This window comes from Crotalus tigris, unplaced genomic scaffold (genome assembly GCF_016545835.1).
Source record: "Crotalus tigris isolate CLP2741 ecotype Arizona unplaced genomic scaffold, ASM1654583v1 scf7180000017690.20705106771:4171800, whole genome shotgun sequence".
NCBI lineage: Eukaryota > Metazoa > Chordata > Lepidosauria > Squamata > Viperidae > Crotalus > Crotalus tigris.
In genome coordinates this window covers 506,241-520,708 of record NW_024096569.1, presented here as the reverse complement: position 1 = coordinate 520,708, position 14,468 = coordinate 506,241, and positions in this window count along the sequence as shown.

Here is a 14,468-nt window from a genome sequence, read left to right as displayed (position 1 = left end):
GCATTTTTCCTTTTTGGACTCTTCTTATTTTTGATTTCCTTGAGTACAATACAGGAAGAGTCGCCTGCAACGTCAAGAGAGGACAAAAAAAAAGAGATTTTTTTTCTTTCTATGGAAGGGAAAGGAAGAGGAGAGGAGAAAGAGAGAGAAAAAGAAGATCGACATCCACAACAACAACAAATAATATTTTTTTTCTATGTCCTGTGATTCTTTTTTTGCGGTCATATCAAGTCTTTTTGGTGTGGCTGTGCGTGATATTACGAAAAAAAGATATATATGTAAAGGAGAAACAGTTTTTAATGGGGGGAAAAAATCTATTTCGGAGAATTGGTTTTGATTTTCCATTGGAAAATGGTCATTTCCAAGAGGAATGGATTATTATTATTATTTTTTTGTACATACGAGCAAAAAACAAAAGAGAAACTGGAAGGGGGAAGAAAGTTAGTTAGAGAAATTATACGCCCCCCTTACTGCTTGGGAAGCCCCCCGCAAGACGCAGAATTCGAGACGCAAAATTCACAATTCCGGAACTCGTGGCGGGTGGGCAGAAATGGTGAATTACTAGAATAAAACGACAGGGAGCAATTTCAGGGGGAGAAAACCTCCCCCCCCCCAGCTTATGTCGTCGGCACGTTCTGCCTTGCGGGTTTCTATCCGCCCCCCTCCCTCGAACCGTTTTTGAGGCAACGGGCGCTCTCCGGAAAGCGAATCAAGTTCCTAGTCCTCAGCGTCTGCGGGAACGAGATAAAAAATAGCGCAGGCAGGCCGATCGATCCCATTTTTTTTTCAACATCGCCTTCCGACGAAGAGAGAGGCTTGCGCACCCCCTCCCCACGGCTGAGTCCAACTGCCCCCCCCCCCGGTGGGAGACCACCCTCTCGTTTTTTATTTCAAGCTTTGGTTTCTTTTACGCTCATCCAGGTCAAGGGGGGGGGGAGAAGAGAGCGCGAGAGAGGGAGGCGGGGGGGGAAGAGTTTTTTTTTTCTGAGCACAACAAAGAGGCAGCTCGGGGTGGTCTAGATGGCTCTGGGTGCCCCCCTCAGTGGCCGATTCCAGGGAGAGAAGGCAGCTGGCTGGGAGGCATCAATTGTCCAGGGAAAAGGGGGGGGAGGGGGGAATATATAAATATATATGTATAGAGAGAGAAAGATTTATTTATTGCCCCAGTTTCCAAGGGATGCCCCCATCCTGCAAACCTGGCTGCTTTTGCCCCCCCCCCCGAGGTAGGGCCTGATTTTTTGAGGGGGAGCTAGTGGGGGTCTCAACCCCTTCCCCCCATCCCCCTCCCCTCGCGCTCAGCAGAGGTGGCAGCCATCCTGCTGATTGACTTGTCAAGGGCTTTCAACCCAGGGACAGGATCCCTGAGCCCCCCCCCCCACGCCGTTCTCCCCCCTCCCACATACCGCCCAATGATGGGGTGGGGGGGGGGGCGCAGAAGAAGTTGGTCGGGCAGAAAAAGGGTCATTGGTTCCCCTTGCAAAAATGCCAAAAAATAAAATAAAATAAATAAAATGAAATGAAAATTTAAAGAACTAGCTGGGGGGGGGGTCTTGCGGGCAGGGGCACTGAGGATCGGCAGGGGTGGGGGCGGGGCTGGGGGAGGGAGATATAAGAGAGTATTTTGCATAGAAATATTATCGCCTTCGGCAATGAATAATTAAAAATCAACGAAAACCCACCAGGCGTGTCTGGCAGAGTGATTTATTTTTGGGGTGGGGTGGGGGATTCAACAGCCGGGATTCCCCTCCCCCCCCCGTTCGTTTTAAAAGTCTTTTTTGTTTTGTTTTGTTTAAATAAACACAGAAAAAGAGACCAAGCCATCTGCTTGAATGGGCCTTCAATTTGGTCTCAATAAAATACAATATATTGATATTCATCTCGAGGAATTTTATAACAGGGGTTTTTTTTCACACGCTGTCCCATTGACAGAGATATATATATATATGCCACCTGCTTATATCAGTCTTAATTTGGGGGGAGCTGACCACTCCCTTCCTCCTTCCTTCCCTTCCTTCCTTCCTTCCTTCCTTCCTTTTCTTCCTTCCTCCCTTCTCTTTCCCTCCTTCCCTTCCTCCATCCTCCCTCCCTCCTTTTCCTTCCTTCCTTCCTCCCTCCCTTCCTTCTTCTCTCTCCCTTCCTCCCTTTCTTTCCTCCCTCTCCCTCCCTTCTTCCTTCCTTCCTTCCTCCCTTCTTCTCTTTCCCTTCCTTCCTTCCTCCCTTCTTCTCTTTCCCTTCCTTCCTCCCTCTTCCACCCTCCCTCCTTTCCTTCCTTCCCTCCCTCCTTTTACTTCCTTTCTTCTCTCTCCCTTCCTTCCTTCCTCCCTCCCTTTGTTTCTTTTTTTCCTTCCTTCCTCCCTTCCTCCCTTTTTCTTCCTCCCTCCCTCCCTCCCTTCCTTCCTCCCACCCTCCCTCCTTTTCTTCCTTCCTTCCCTCCCTCCTTCCTGCCTCCCTTTTCCTTCCTTTTCTTCCTTCCTTCTCTCTCCCTTCTTTCCCTCCCTCCCTTTCTTCTTTCTGTCTTTCTTTCCTTCTTTCTTCCCTCCCTCCCTTCCTTCTCTTTTTTCTTCCTTCCCTCCTTCCTTCCCTCCCTCCTTTTACTTCCTTTCTTTCTTCTCTCTCCCTTCCTCCCTCCCTTTGTTTCTTTTTTTCCTTCCTTCCTCCCTTCCTCCCTTTTTCTTCCTTCCCTCCCTCCCTCCCTTCCTTCCTTCCTTCTTCTCTTTCCCTTCCTTCCTCCCACCCTTCCTCCTTTTCTTCCTTCCTTCCCTCCCTCCTTCCTGCCTCCCTTTTCCTTCCTTCCTTTTCTTCCTTCTCTCTCCCTTCCTTCTTTCCCTCCCTCCCTTTCTTCTTTCTGTCTTTCTTTCCTTCTTTCTTCCCTCCCTCCCTTCCTTCTCTTTTTTCTTCCTTCCCTCCTTCCTTTCCTTCCTTCCTTCCCTCCCTCCTTCCTGCCTCCCTCCCTTTTTTTTATTCCCTTCCCTCCTTCCCTTCCTTTCCTTCCTTCCTTCCCTTCCCTTCCCTCCCTCCCTCCTTCCTTCCATCCTCTCCCTCCCTCTCTTCCGTTGAGATGTCCTGGACGTGATCTCTGTCGTTTTCTGGGCAAGGGGTTTCCAGAGGGGCTTTGCCATTGTCCCCTTCCCAGGGCTCAGAGAGAGGGAGGGCTAAAACCGAAGCCCCAGAGGAAAACTGCCAGCGGGGGGGGGGGCGGCTTCTGTAAAAACTATAGGAGCCCCCCCAAACACACACACACACACACACTTGTAGATTTTGTCTTTGGGCTCCCTGGCAGAGCTCGCCTAAAGCACAAGAATGTACGTAGCGATGCTTTTATCCCAGGGCTCTTCAAACTGGGCCCTTTTAGGACTTGTGGACCTCAACTCCCAGAATTCCCCAGCCAGCATTGTTCTGAAGTCCACCCATCTTCGTGGGGCCAAGGTTGAGCCACGCTGCCTCAGGAGAAGAGGTGCTGCTTAGGGACGCAGCCCGGACAGAAGGAGAAACTCAGAAACTGACTCACTTCTCCGTCTGCAAAAGAGACGGCGGCGGATTCGTACTTTCAGACGTGCAAGGTGTGGTTGAGGTAGCCTTAACCGCAAAGTAGTGTTAGCCTTGTGTTTCCTGGCTAGGGGGATCAGCTGGAAAGGCCGACACTCACCCTGGAACACGGCAACAACACAAAAGGCACCAGCAGGTGGAGCAGCCTTGTCACGGATTGTGCGGTCTTCACCCTCCTTTTTAAGAATCGTGCCTTGGGGCTGTGTGATCACACACACAGAGACACACACAGAGACACTGCTGGCACTTTGCCTGGGGGGCTTCGTAAGGATTGCAAAGAGGCAGAGCGGGGAAAGAGAACCACTTTGGCTTACGGAAGTGGAAACTGGGTGGCTGTGAGTTCTAGTCCTGCCTTAGGCACAAAGTCACTGGAAGACTTCAAGGCAGCCACTTTATCTGAGCCCCTTTTTTTTTTGAGGGGTGGGGGAACCTTGCCAAGAAAACTGCAGGGACTTGTCCAGGCCCATTTGATGGAATGGAGAGAATGGAAGAAAGGGAAGGGAAGGGAGGGAGGGAAAAAAGAAAAGGAAGGGAGGAACGGGTAAGGAAGCGAGGAAGGGAAAAAGAAAGAAAAAAGGGAGGGAGGGAAGAAGGGAGAGGAAGGAAGGAAAAATAAAGGAGGGAGAGAGGAAGGGAGGGAGGGAAGAAGGAAGGAAAAAGAAGTGAGGGAGAGAGAGGAAGGGAGGGAGGGAAGAAGGAAGAAAGGGAGAGGGAGGAGGAAGGAAGGAAGGAAGGAAGGAAGGAAAAAGAAAGGAGGGAGAGAGAAAGGGAGGAAGAAAAAAGGAAGGGAGGGAGAGGGAGGGAGGGAGGGAAGAAGGAATTAAGAAAGAAAGGAGGGAGGGAGAGAGGAAGGAAGGAAAAAGAAAGAAGGGAGGGAGAGAGAGAGGAAGGGAGGGAAGAAGGAAGGAAGAAAGAAAAGGAGAGAGGAAGGGAGAGAGGAAGAGAGGAAGGAAGGAAAAAGAGAAGCGAGGGAGGGAGAGAGGGAAGGAGGGATGGAAGAAGGAAGAAAAAGAAGGGAGGGAGAGAGGGGAAGGGAGGAAGGAAGGAAAAATGGAGGGAGAGATAGAGGAAGGGAGGAAGAAAAGAGGGAGGGAGGGAGGGACAGAGGGAGGAAAGGAAGAAAGAAAAAGAAAGAAGGGAGGGAGAGAGAGAGAGAGAGGAGGAAAGAAGGAAGGAAGGGAAAAGAAAGGAAAGGAGGGAGGGATCAGCATCCCCCAAATGGACAGAGCCCCCTTCAGCAGCCATTCTGCATCCCCAGCTGGATTCCTGACCCATCAGCCAATCTGGGGATGGGTGTGTGTGTGTGGGGGGGTCCGCCCTCTTCTCAGAGGCCTCTGAGTCATGGCCGCCCCCCCTGCCCCCCATTCTTAAAAAGATGCCCTTCTGGCTTCCTGTTTTTGGAGAGATCCAATCGCTTCCTCTTTCCAAGGGAGGGGTTGTGGCTGTGCGTTGCAATGTTTCCAATCTTTACATTAGCAGAGCTGGTGTGTGTGTGTGTGTGTGTGTGTGTGTGTGTGTGTGTGTGTGTGTATGTTTGTGTGTGCAATTTTACAGCCTTAATTTGGGGAGCACCTTTTTAGAACTGGGGTTCTTTGGAGGGGCGGGGAGAATGAGGAGCCACTGTGTGGGTGTGGCCCTGGGCAAGGTAGGCGGGGCCAAAGCTAGGGAATTCTGGGAGTTGAAGTCCACCTGTCTTACAGTTGCCAAGTTTGGGGATCCCTGTGCTATACAGAGAATGTATGTTATGCGTCTAGGGATTCTTGGGGAGGGGTGGGAAGGGATTTTTAGTTAAATTTTCCATTCTTTCGAACATTCTTTTCAAATGCTCCAACACCGGAAGTTTTTAAGAAGAGACTGGACAGCCCTTTGTCCAAAAGGGTTTCCTGTCTGAGCAGGGGGCTGGACTAGATGACCTCCGAGGTCCCTTCCAACTTTCTTCTTCTTCTTCTTCTTCTTCTTCTTCTTCTTCTTCTTCTTCTTCTTCTTCTTCTTCTTATTATTATTATTATTATTATTATTATTATTATTATTATTATTATTATTATCATGGATCATCGCACAGTCAGCCAGATGTTCAGACTGGATTTGGCATTTTGTCTACCTATCGAGTCCTTACCCAGGACCTGGGATAGGCAGATGTGGATGTTTGATGGTATTACAGATATCGTCGCAGGATGGAAGCAGTTCCTAGTAAGGCCGCCTTTTGCAATTGACTAATAGCGAATTTGTCAATGCCAATGGTGTTCAACTGGTGCTCCAGTTGTTTTGGGATTGCACCCAAGGAGCCGATTACTATTATTATTATTATTATTATTATTATTATTATTATTATTATTATTATTATCGAGCATCGCACAGTCAGCCAGATGTTCAGACTGGATTTGGCATTTTGTCTACCTATCGAGTCCTTACCCAGGACCTGGGATAGGCAGATGTGGATGTTTGATGGTATTACAGATATCGTCGCAGGATGGAAGCAGTTCCTAATAAGGCCGCCTTTTGCAATTGACTAATAGCGAATTTGTCAATGCCAATGGTGTTCAAGTGGTGCTCCAGTTGTTTTGGGATTGCACCCAAGGAGCCTATTACTATTGGTACTACCCTTGCTTGCTTTTGCCACAGTCTTTCTATTTCTATTTGTAGGTCTTTGTATTTTGTTATCTTCTCCAGTTCTTTCTCTTCTATTCTGCTATCTCCAGGCACTGCCACGTCCACTATCCAGACTTTTTTGTCTTTCTTATCGACAATTGTTAAGTCTGGGGTGTTATGTTGCAGGTGCTTGTCTGTTTGAATTCTGAAGTCCCAGAGCAGTTTAATTTTATCATTTTCTATGACTTTCTCTATTTTATGATCCCACCAGTTTTTGCTTACAGGCAAATGATATTTTTTGCAGATCTTCCAATGCACCATTGTTGCTACTTTGTCATGCCGCTGCTTGTAATCAGTTTGTGCAATCTTCTTGCAACAGCTTACCAAGTGGTCCACTGTTTCTTCAGCTTCTTTGCATAGGCGGCACTTACTGTCTGTTGCTGTCTTCTCAATTTTGACTTTGTATGCATTTGTCCTTAAGGCTTGGTCTTGTGCAGCCAGAATTAGTCCCTCGGTCTCTTTCTTCAATTTTCCTGCTCTTAGCCATTGCCAGGTTTTATTATTATCTGCTTTCCCAGCTATTTTTTTCATGTATTGGCCATGTAGTGCTTTGTCTTCCCATGCCTCTATTCTGTTCTTCATTTGGTCTTTCTTGTAGGCCAGTTTGGTCTCTCCAGTAGTTAGTAAGCCTTCCTGATATACTAATTTCAGTGCATCTTCATCATTGTTCTTCAGATATTCTTCCAAAGCCATTTTTTCTTCTTCAACCATCTGATGTACTTGTAGCATTCCACGCCCACCTATTTGCCTTGGTAGATAAAGTCTATCAATGTCACTGCGTGGATGAAGGGCATGATTCATTGTCATTATTTTTCTGGTCTGCCTATCCATTGCTTTTAGTTCTGCTTGAGTCCAGTCCACTATTCCAGCTGTGTACCTAATGACTGGGATTGCCCAGGTGTTGATTGCCTTTATGGTATTTCCTCCATTGAGTTTGGACTTTAAGATCTTCTTCACTCTCTTGATGTATTCACCTCTAATCTTTTTCTTGACTTCAGTGTGCTTGATGTTGTCAGCTTGAAGGATACCCAAGTATTTGTAGTACTCTTCCTCATCCAGACTCTTAATGTTATTTTCGTGGGGCATCTTGATTCCTTCAGTTTTCACTATTTTTCCTTGTTTGATAGTAAGTGTGGCACATTTGTCCAAGCCAAACTCCATTACAATATCTTGGCTATATATACGGACAGTGTTGAGCAGTGATTCTATTTCAGATGATGTTTTTCCATACAGCTTCAGATCATCCATATAAAGGAGGTGGGATAGTCTGGCAGATGTTTTTGATGTTTGATAGCCATGTCCTGAGTTATTCAGTATTGTTGACAGAGGAAACAGTGCAATAACAAATAGTAATGGTGATAATGAATCTCCTTGAAATATTCCTCTCTTGATATTAACCTCTCTCAGCCTCTCACCATTGATCTGCAACTGTGTCTTCCATTGTGCCATCAATCTTTGCACAAATTTTCTGATGTTTCTACTGACTCCTGTTATTTCTAGGCACTTTATTATCCAATCATGTGGCAGAGAGTCAAATGCCTTTTTGTATTATTATTATTATTATTATCGATCATCGCACAGTCAGCCAGATGTTCAGACCGGATTTGGCATTTTGCCTACCTATCAAGTCCTTACCAAGGACCTGGGATAGGCAGATGTGGATGTTTGATGGTATTACAGATGTCATCATCATTATTATTGTTACTATTATTACTACTACTACTACTACTACTACTACTACTACTACTACTAATTCCGATTCATTTTCTCCAAAAAATGCTGGCTGGGGAATTCTGGGAGTTGACGTTCACGCGGCTTTGACTTCCCAACATATCAATGTCCCAGCGCCGGGTTCCTGGGTGTGTGTGTCTCATCCAAGCCCCAGTCCTGCCTAACTTTTCGGAAGTGGGGGGGTGGACTTAATTTATGAATTAATTCATCAAAGTCTCCCCAGTAATTATACCCTGGTTCAGCTGTTCTTGATGCTGTTCCTTTTCTGCGTTGAGCGCTGAGCCAATCAGATCAAATCAAATCAAATCAAATCTCATGTAAACCAGCTACTAATGTATTTATTTCTTGCAATGGACATTCCTCTTTTCATTACATCCGAAATCTAGAAAGCAGCCTGGGGTCCAAAATTGACAAATAAAATAAAACTGGCGCTTTCTCTCAGAAGAAAAAAAAAGTAACTTCATCTCAGCGACTGTAAAAGCAGGTAGTTATGTACGGAGAGTTCTCAAGTTGCAATCATACATTTAGTAGCTGTTTGGACCAGTCCTCATAAATAATAATAATAATAATATGTGGATGTTTGATGGTATTACAGGCGACGATACCTGTAATACCCTCAAACATCCACATCTGCCTATCCCAGGTCCTGGGTAAGGACTCGATAGGTAGACAAAATGCCAAATCCAGTCTGAACATCTGGCTGACTGTGCGATGATCCATAATAATAATAATAATAATAATAATAATAATAATAATAATAAGTTCAACAATATACTACAAGGAGGAGAAATTGAAAAGTGGCTAACAACTGGGAAAACCTACCTAATAATGAAAAATCCAGCAAAAGGGGCAACACCAGGTAACTACAGGCCAATTACCTGCTTACCAACAACTTTCAAATTACTAACTGGTGTAGTAGCTGATGCAGTGCAACAGCATCTAGTTGAAAACAATCTCTTTCCACCTGAGCAGAAAGGAAACCGCCCCAACAGCAGAGGAACAAAAGATCAACTCCTAATAGACAAAATGATCTTGGAAAACTGCAAGAGAAGGAAGACCAACCTGAATGTGGCATGGATTGACTACAAAAAGGCATTTGACTCTCTGCCACATGATTGGATAATAAAGTGCCTAGAAATAACAGGAGTCAGTAGAAACATCAGAAAATTTGTGCAAAGATCGATGGCACAATGGAAGACACAGTTGCAGATCAATGGTGAGAGCTGGGAGAGGTTAATATCAAGAGAGGAATATTTCAAGGAGATTCATTATCACCATTACTATTTGTTATTGCACTGTTTCCTCTGTCAACAATACTGAATAACTCAGGACATGGCTATCAAACATCAAAAACATCTGCCAGACTATCCCACCTCCTTTATATGGATGATCTGAAGCTGTATGGAAAAACATCATCTGAAATAGAATCGCTGCTCAACACTGTCCGTATATATAGCCAAGATATTGTAATGGAGTTTGGCTTGGACAAATGTGCCACACTTACTATCAAACAAGGAAAAATAATGAAAACTGAAGGAATCAAGATGCCCCACGAAAATAACATTAAGAGTCTGGATGAGGAAGAGTACTACAAATACTTGGGTATCCTTCAAGCTGACAACATCAAGCACACTGAAGTCAAGAAAAAGATTAGAGGTGAATACATCAAGAGAGTGAAGAAGATCTTAAAATCCAAACTCAATGGAGGAAATACCATAAAGGCAATCAACACCTGGGCAATCCCAGTCATTAGGTACACAGCTGGAATAGTGGACTGGACTCAAGCAGAACTAAAAGCAATGGATAGGCAGACCAGAAAAATAATGACAATGAATCATGCCCTTCATCCACGCAGTGACATTGATAGACTTTATCTACCAAGGCAAATAGGTGGGCGTGGAATGCTACAAGTACATCAGATGGTTGAAGAAGAAAAAATGGCTTTGGAAGAATATCTGAAGAACAATGATGAAGATGCACTGAAATTAGTATATCAGGAAGGCTTACTAACTACTGGAGAGACCAAACTGGCCTACAAGAAAGACCAAATGAAGAACAGAATAGAGGCATGGGAAGACAAAGCACTACATGGCCAATACATGAAAAAAATAGCTGGGAAAGCAGATAATAATAAAACCTGGCAATGGCTAAGAGCAGGAAAATTGAAGAAAGAGACCGAGGGACTAATTCTGGCTGCACAAGACCAAGCCTTAAGGACAAATGCATACAAAGTCAAAATTGAGAAACAGCAACAGACAGTAAGTGCCGCCTATGCAAAGAAGCTGAAGAAACAGTGGACCACTTGGTAAGCTGTTGCAAGAAGATTGCACAGACTGATTACAAGCAGCGGCATGACAAAGTAGCAACAATGGTGCATTGGAAGATCTGCAAAAAATATCATTTGCCTGTAAGCAAAAACTGGTGGGATCATAAAATAGAGAAAGTCATAGAAAATGATAAAATTAAACTGCTCTGGGACTTCAGAATTCAAACAGACAAGCACCTGCAACATAACACCCCAGACTTAACAATTGTCGATAAGAAAGACAAAAAAGTCTGGATAGTGGATGTGGCAGTGCCTGGAGACAGCAGAATAGAAGAGAAAGAACTGGAGAAGATAACAAAATACAAAGACCTACAAATAGAAATAGAAAGACTGTGGCAAAAGCAAGCAAGGGTAGTACCAATAGTCATAGGCTCCTTGGGTGCAATCCCAAAACAACTGGAGCGCCACTTGAACACCATTGGCACTGACAAATTCGCTATTAGTCAATTGCAAAGGCAGCCTTACTAGGAACTGCTTCCATCCTGCGACGATATCTGTAATACCATCAAACATCCACATCTGCCTATCCCAGGTCCTGGGTAAGGACTCGATAGGTAGACAAAATGCCAAATCCAGTCTGAACATCTGGCTGACTGTGCGATGATCGATAATAATAATATAATAAAGTTGGAAGGGACCTTGAAGGTCATCTAGTCCAACCCCCTGCTCAGGCAGGTGACCCTATACCATTTTGGACAAATGGCTGTCCAGTTTCTTCTTAAAAACCTCCAGTGTTGGAGCATACACCATTTCTGGAGGCAGGTTGTTCCACTGGTTAATTGTTCTCTGTCAGGAAGTTTCTCCTTAGTTTTAGGTTGCTTCTCTCCTTGATCAGTTTCCATCCGTTGCTTCTTGTCCTGCCTTCAGGTGCTTTGGAGAATGGCTTGATTCCCTCTTCTTTGGGGCAGCCCCTGAGATATTGGAACACAGCTATCCTGTCCCCCCTCATCCTTCTCTTCGTTAAACTAGACCAGCGGTTCTCAACCTATGGGTCGCGACCCCATTTGGGGTCGATCGACCACTTTTCGGGGGTCGCCAAAGGCGGCGATCCGCCATTTTGTCCCCTCCGGGGGTGGTGCCGCGCATGCGCGCTGCGCATAGGGGCGTGCCGTGCATGCGTGCCGCGCATGCGCATAACGTTTGTGTGATGGGGGTCGCCGTCACACAAACGTTGAGAACTGCTGAACTAGACACACCCAATTCCAACAGCCTTTCCTTATATGCTTTAGCCTCCAGTCCCCTAATCATCTCTGTAGCTCTTCTCTGTACTCTTTCTAGAGTCTCAACTTCTTTTTTACATCGCGGTGACCAAAACTGGATGCAGTATTCCAAGTGTGGCCTTCCCAAGGCCTTGTAAAGTGGTATTAACCCTTCACCTGATCTTGATTCTATCCCTCTGTTAATGCAGCCCAGCACTGTGTTGGCCTTTTTGGCAGCTGCAGCACACGGCTGGCTCATATCTAAGTGATTGTCCACTAGGACTCCGAGGTCCCTCGCACAGTTGCTACTATTAAACTTATAACTTTATTAAATTTATAACTTTATTTTTGCTGACGTGTTCGCAGGAATCCGGCAGTCCCCAAGAGAGCGATAAAGCAAAAGATTTCTGCCTTCTCGGCCTGGATAACCAAAGTGGGTGAACTCCAAAGGAACTTACCGTTATTGTTATGTCCCGAGCCTTTGCAAACGGCTCGGGCGTTTGCAGGCAGTCCCGGGCAGGTGCAAAGCTGCCCGGGACCAGACAGGCTGTCGCCAGCGCCGTGCGCATGCGCGGGTGCTGGCACGGGAAAAGTAACCCATTTACCGGGAGTTGCCTATATAAGAGGCTGCGAGGCGTTTGGGCGAGGCTGAAGCCATCTTCCTGTAAGCTGAACGCTGAATAAAAGAAACTGAGAACTCCAGCTGCTTCTCGTGTCTGTTTTCCCGCCAAGGACGCAACAGTTATAAAACTGTCTTTCGTTTGAAATCGAATTACCCCGCTGTTAATTTGCTCGGGCAACTCAGTCCTGTCAATACAGGGCAAAGAAAAAGTTGCAAACAGGCAAAAAAAAATAAATAATAATTCCGAGTTCCCGAGAAAATATTTTAAGGCAAACCCTTAGAAAAAAAAAAAATGAAGAGCAAAAGAAAGCATTTTCAAGCAAATGAGAAGGAAGTGAAACCCCGCAGGGTTATTAATATAAATATAAATGTGTTTATTGGTGAGGTTGCTTGGAAGAAAAAGAGAAAGTTCGCGCTTTACATAACCGTAACTGGGAAAGGGGTAGTGTGTTAATTTTGCAAGTTTCCGGGCACACAAATTCCGTTTTATCTGCCGCCGCAATTTTGTGGCTGGTGATTTGACTCAATGGCAGGTAGTCCTCAACGTACAACCAAAATTGAGCCCAAAAGGTTAGTTGCTAAGCCAGACAGATCTTAACTGAAGTTTGCCCCCATTTTATGACCAGGATGCCACGGTCATTAAGGGAATCACTGCAGTGTTTAAGTTAGTAATCCCATTGTTAAGTGAGTCTGGCTTAATCCCCTTGACTTTGCTGGTCAGAAGTTGGCAAAAGGAGGATCACGTGACACCCCCCACCCAGGGGCGCGGCGTCTGTCGTAAATGTGAGTCAGTTGCCAAAACGTCTGAATTTTGACTGGAGGGGTGCAGTAATGGTCATTAAGTGTGAAAAACGGTGATAAGTCCCATTTTTCAGTGCCGTCGTAACTTTAAACGGTCGCTAAATGAACTGTTGTAAGTCTGGAGTGGACTGTCTGGAGTGGACTGGCGAAATGCAGTGGGCCTAATTTTCTTGAACTTCAGCAAGGCGTTCAACAAAGTAGACCACAGTTTACTTCTTGGTAAGTTAGAAAAATGTGAGGTAGACCACCAGATGAGTTTGCAACTGGCTGACAAACCGTACTCAACGCATAGTCCTCAACGGCACCACATCCGCACGGAGGGAAGTAAGCAGTGGGGTACCACAAGGCCCCGTCTTAGGCCGAGTAAACTCTCCAAATATCTTCATCAATGACTCAGATGAGGGAATTGAAGGGGAACTCGTCAAATTTGCAAGTGACACCAAACTGGCAGGAGTAGCCAACACCCCAGAAGACAAATTCAGGATCCAAAAACATCTGGACAGACTTGAAGAAGGGGCCCCGTCCAACAAAATGAGTTTCAGGGTGGAGAAAAGCAAAGAAAAAAACAGATGCACAGGGATAGTATAGGTCAGGGGTCTTCAAACTTGGCCCTTTTAGGACGTGGATTCTATCTATAGGTAGGTAGGCAGGCAGGCAGGTAGGTAGGTAGATAAGTAGATAGATATGGATGGTTGGATGGATGGATAGATAGATAGATAGATAGATAGATAGATAGATAGATAGATAGATAGATAGATAGATAGATATGGATGGTTGGATGAATGGATAGATAAGATAGAGATAGATAGATAGATAGATAGATAGATAGATAGATAGATAGATAGATAGATAGATAGATAGATAGATATAGATAGAAAGATACCTAGATGATAGATAGATAGATAGATAGATAGATAGATAGATAGATAGATAGATAGATAGATAGATAGATATGGATGGTTGGATGAATGGATAGATAGATAGATAGATAGATAGATAGATAGATAGATAGATAGATAGAAAGATACCTAGATGATAGATAGATAGATAGATAGATAGATAGATAGATAGATAGATAGATAGATATGGATATGGATATAGATATAGATATATAGATATGGATGGTTGGTTGGTTGGATGGATAGATAGATAGATAGATAGATAGATAGATAGATAGATAGATAGATAGATAGATAGATAGATACCTAGAGGATAGATAGATAGATAGATAGATAGATAGATAGATAGATAGATAAATAAATAGATAGATAGATAGATATGGATGGATGGATGGATGGATAGATATATGATAGATAGATAGATAGATAGATAGATAGATTGATTAGATAGGTAGATGAAAGATAGATGATAGATAGAGATAGATAGATAGAGATAGATAGAAAGAAAGATAGATAGATGATAGGTAGATGGATAGATGGATAGATAGATAGATAGATAGATAGATAGATAGATAGATAGATAGATAGATAGACCTTTATTATCATTTTTTACTGTGGACATAATGGCACACATTAAAAATGAAATTTAGTTGCTTGCTCTCTAAGTATACACCGGATGCTGTATTCCACAGGTG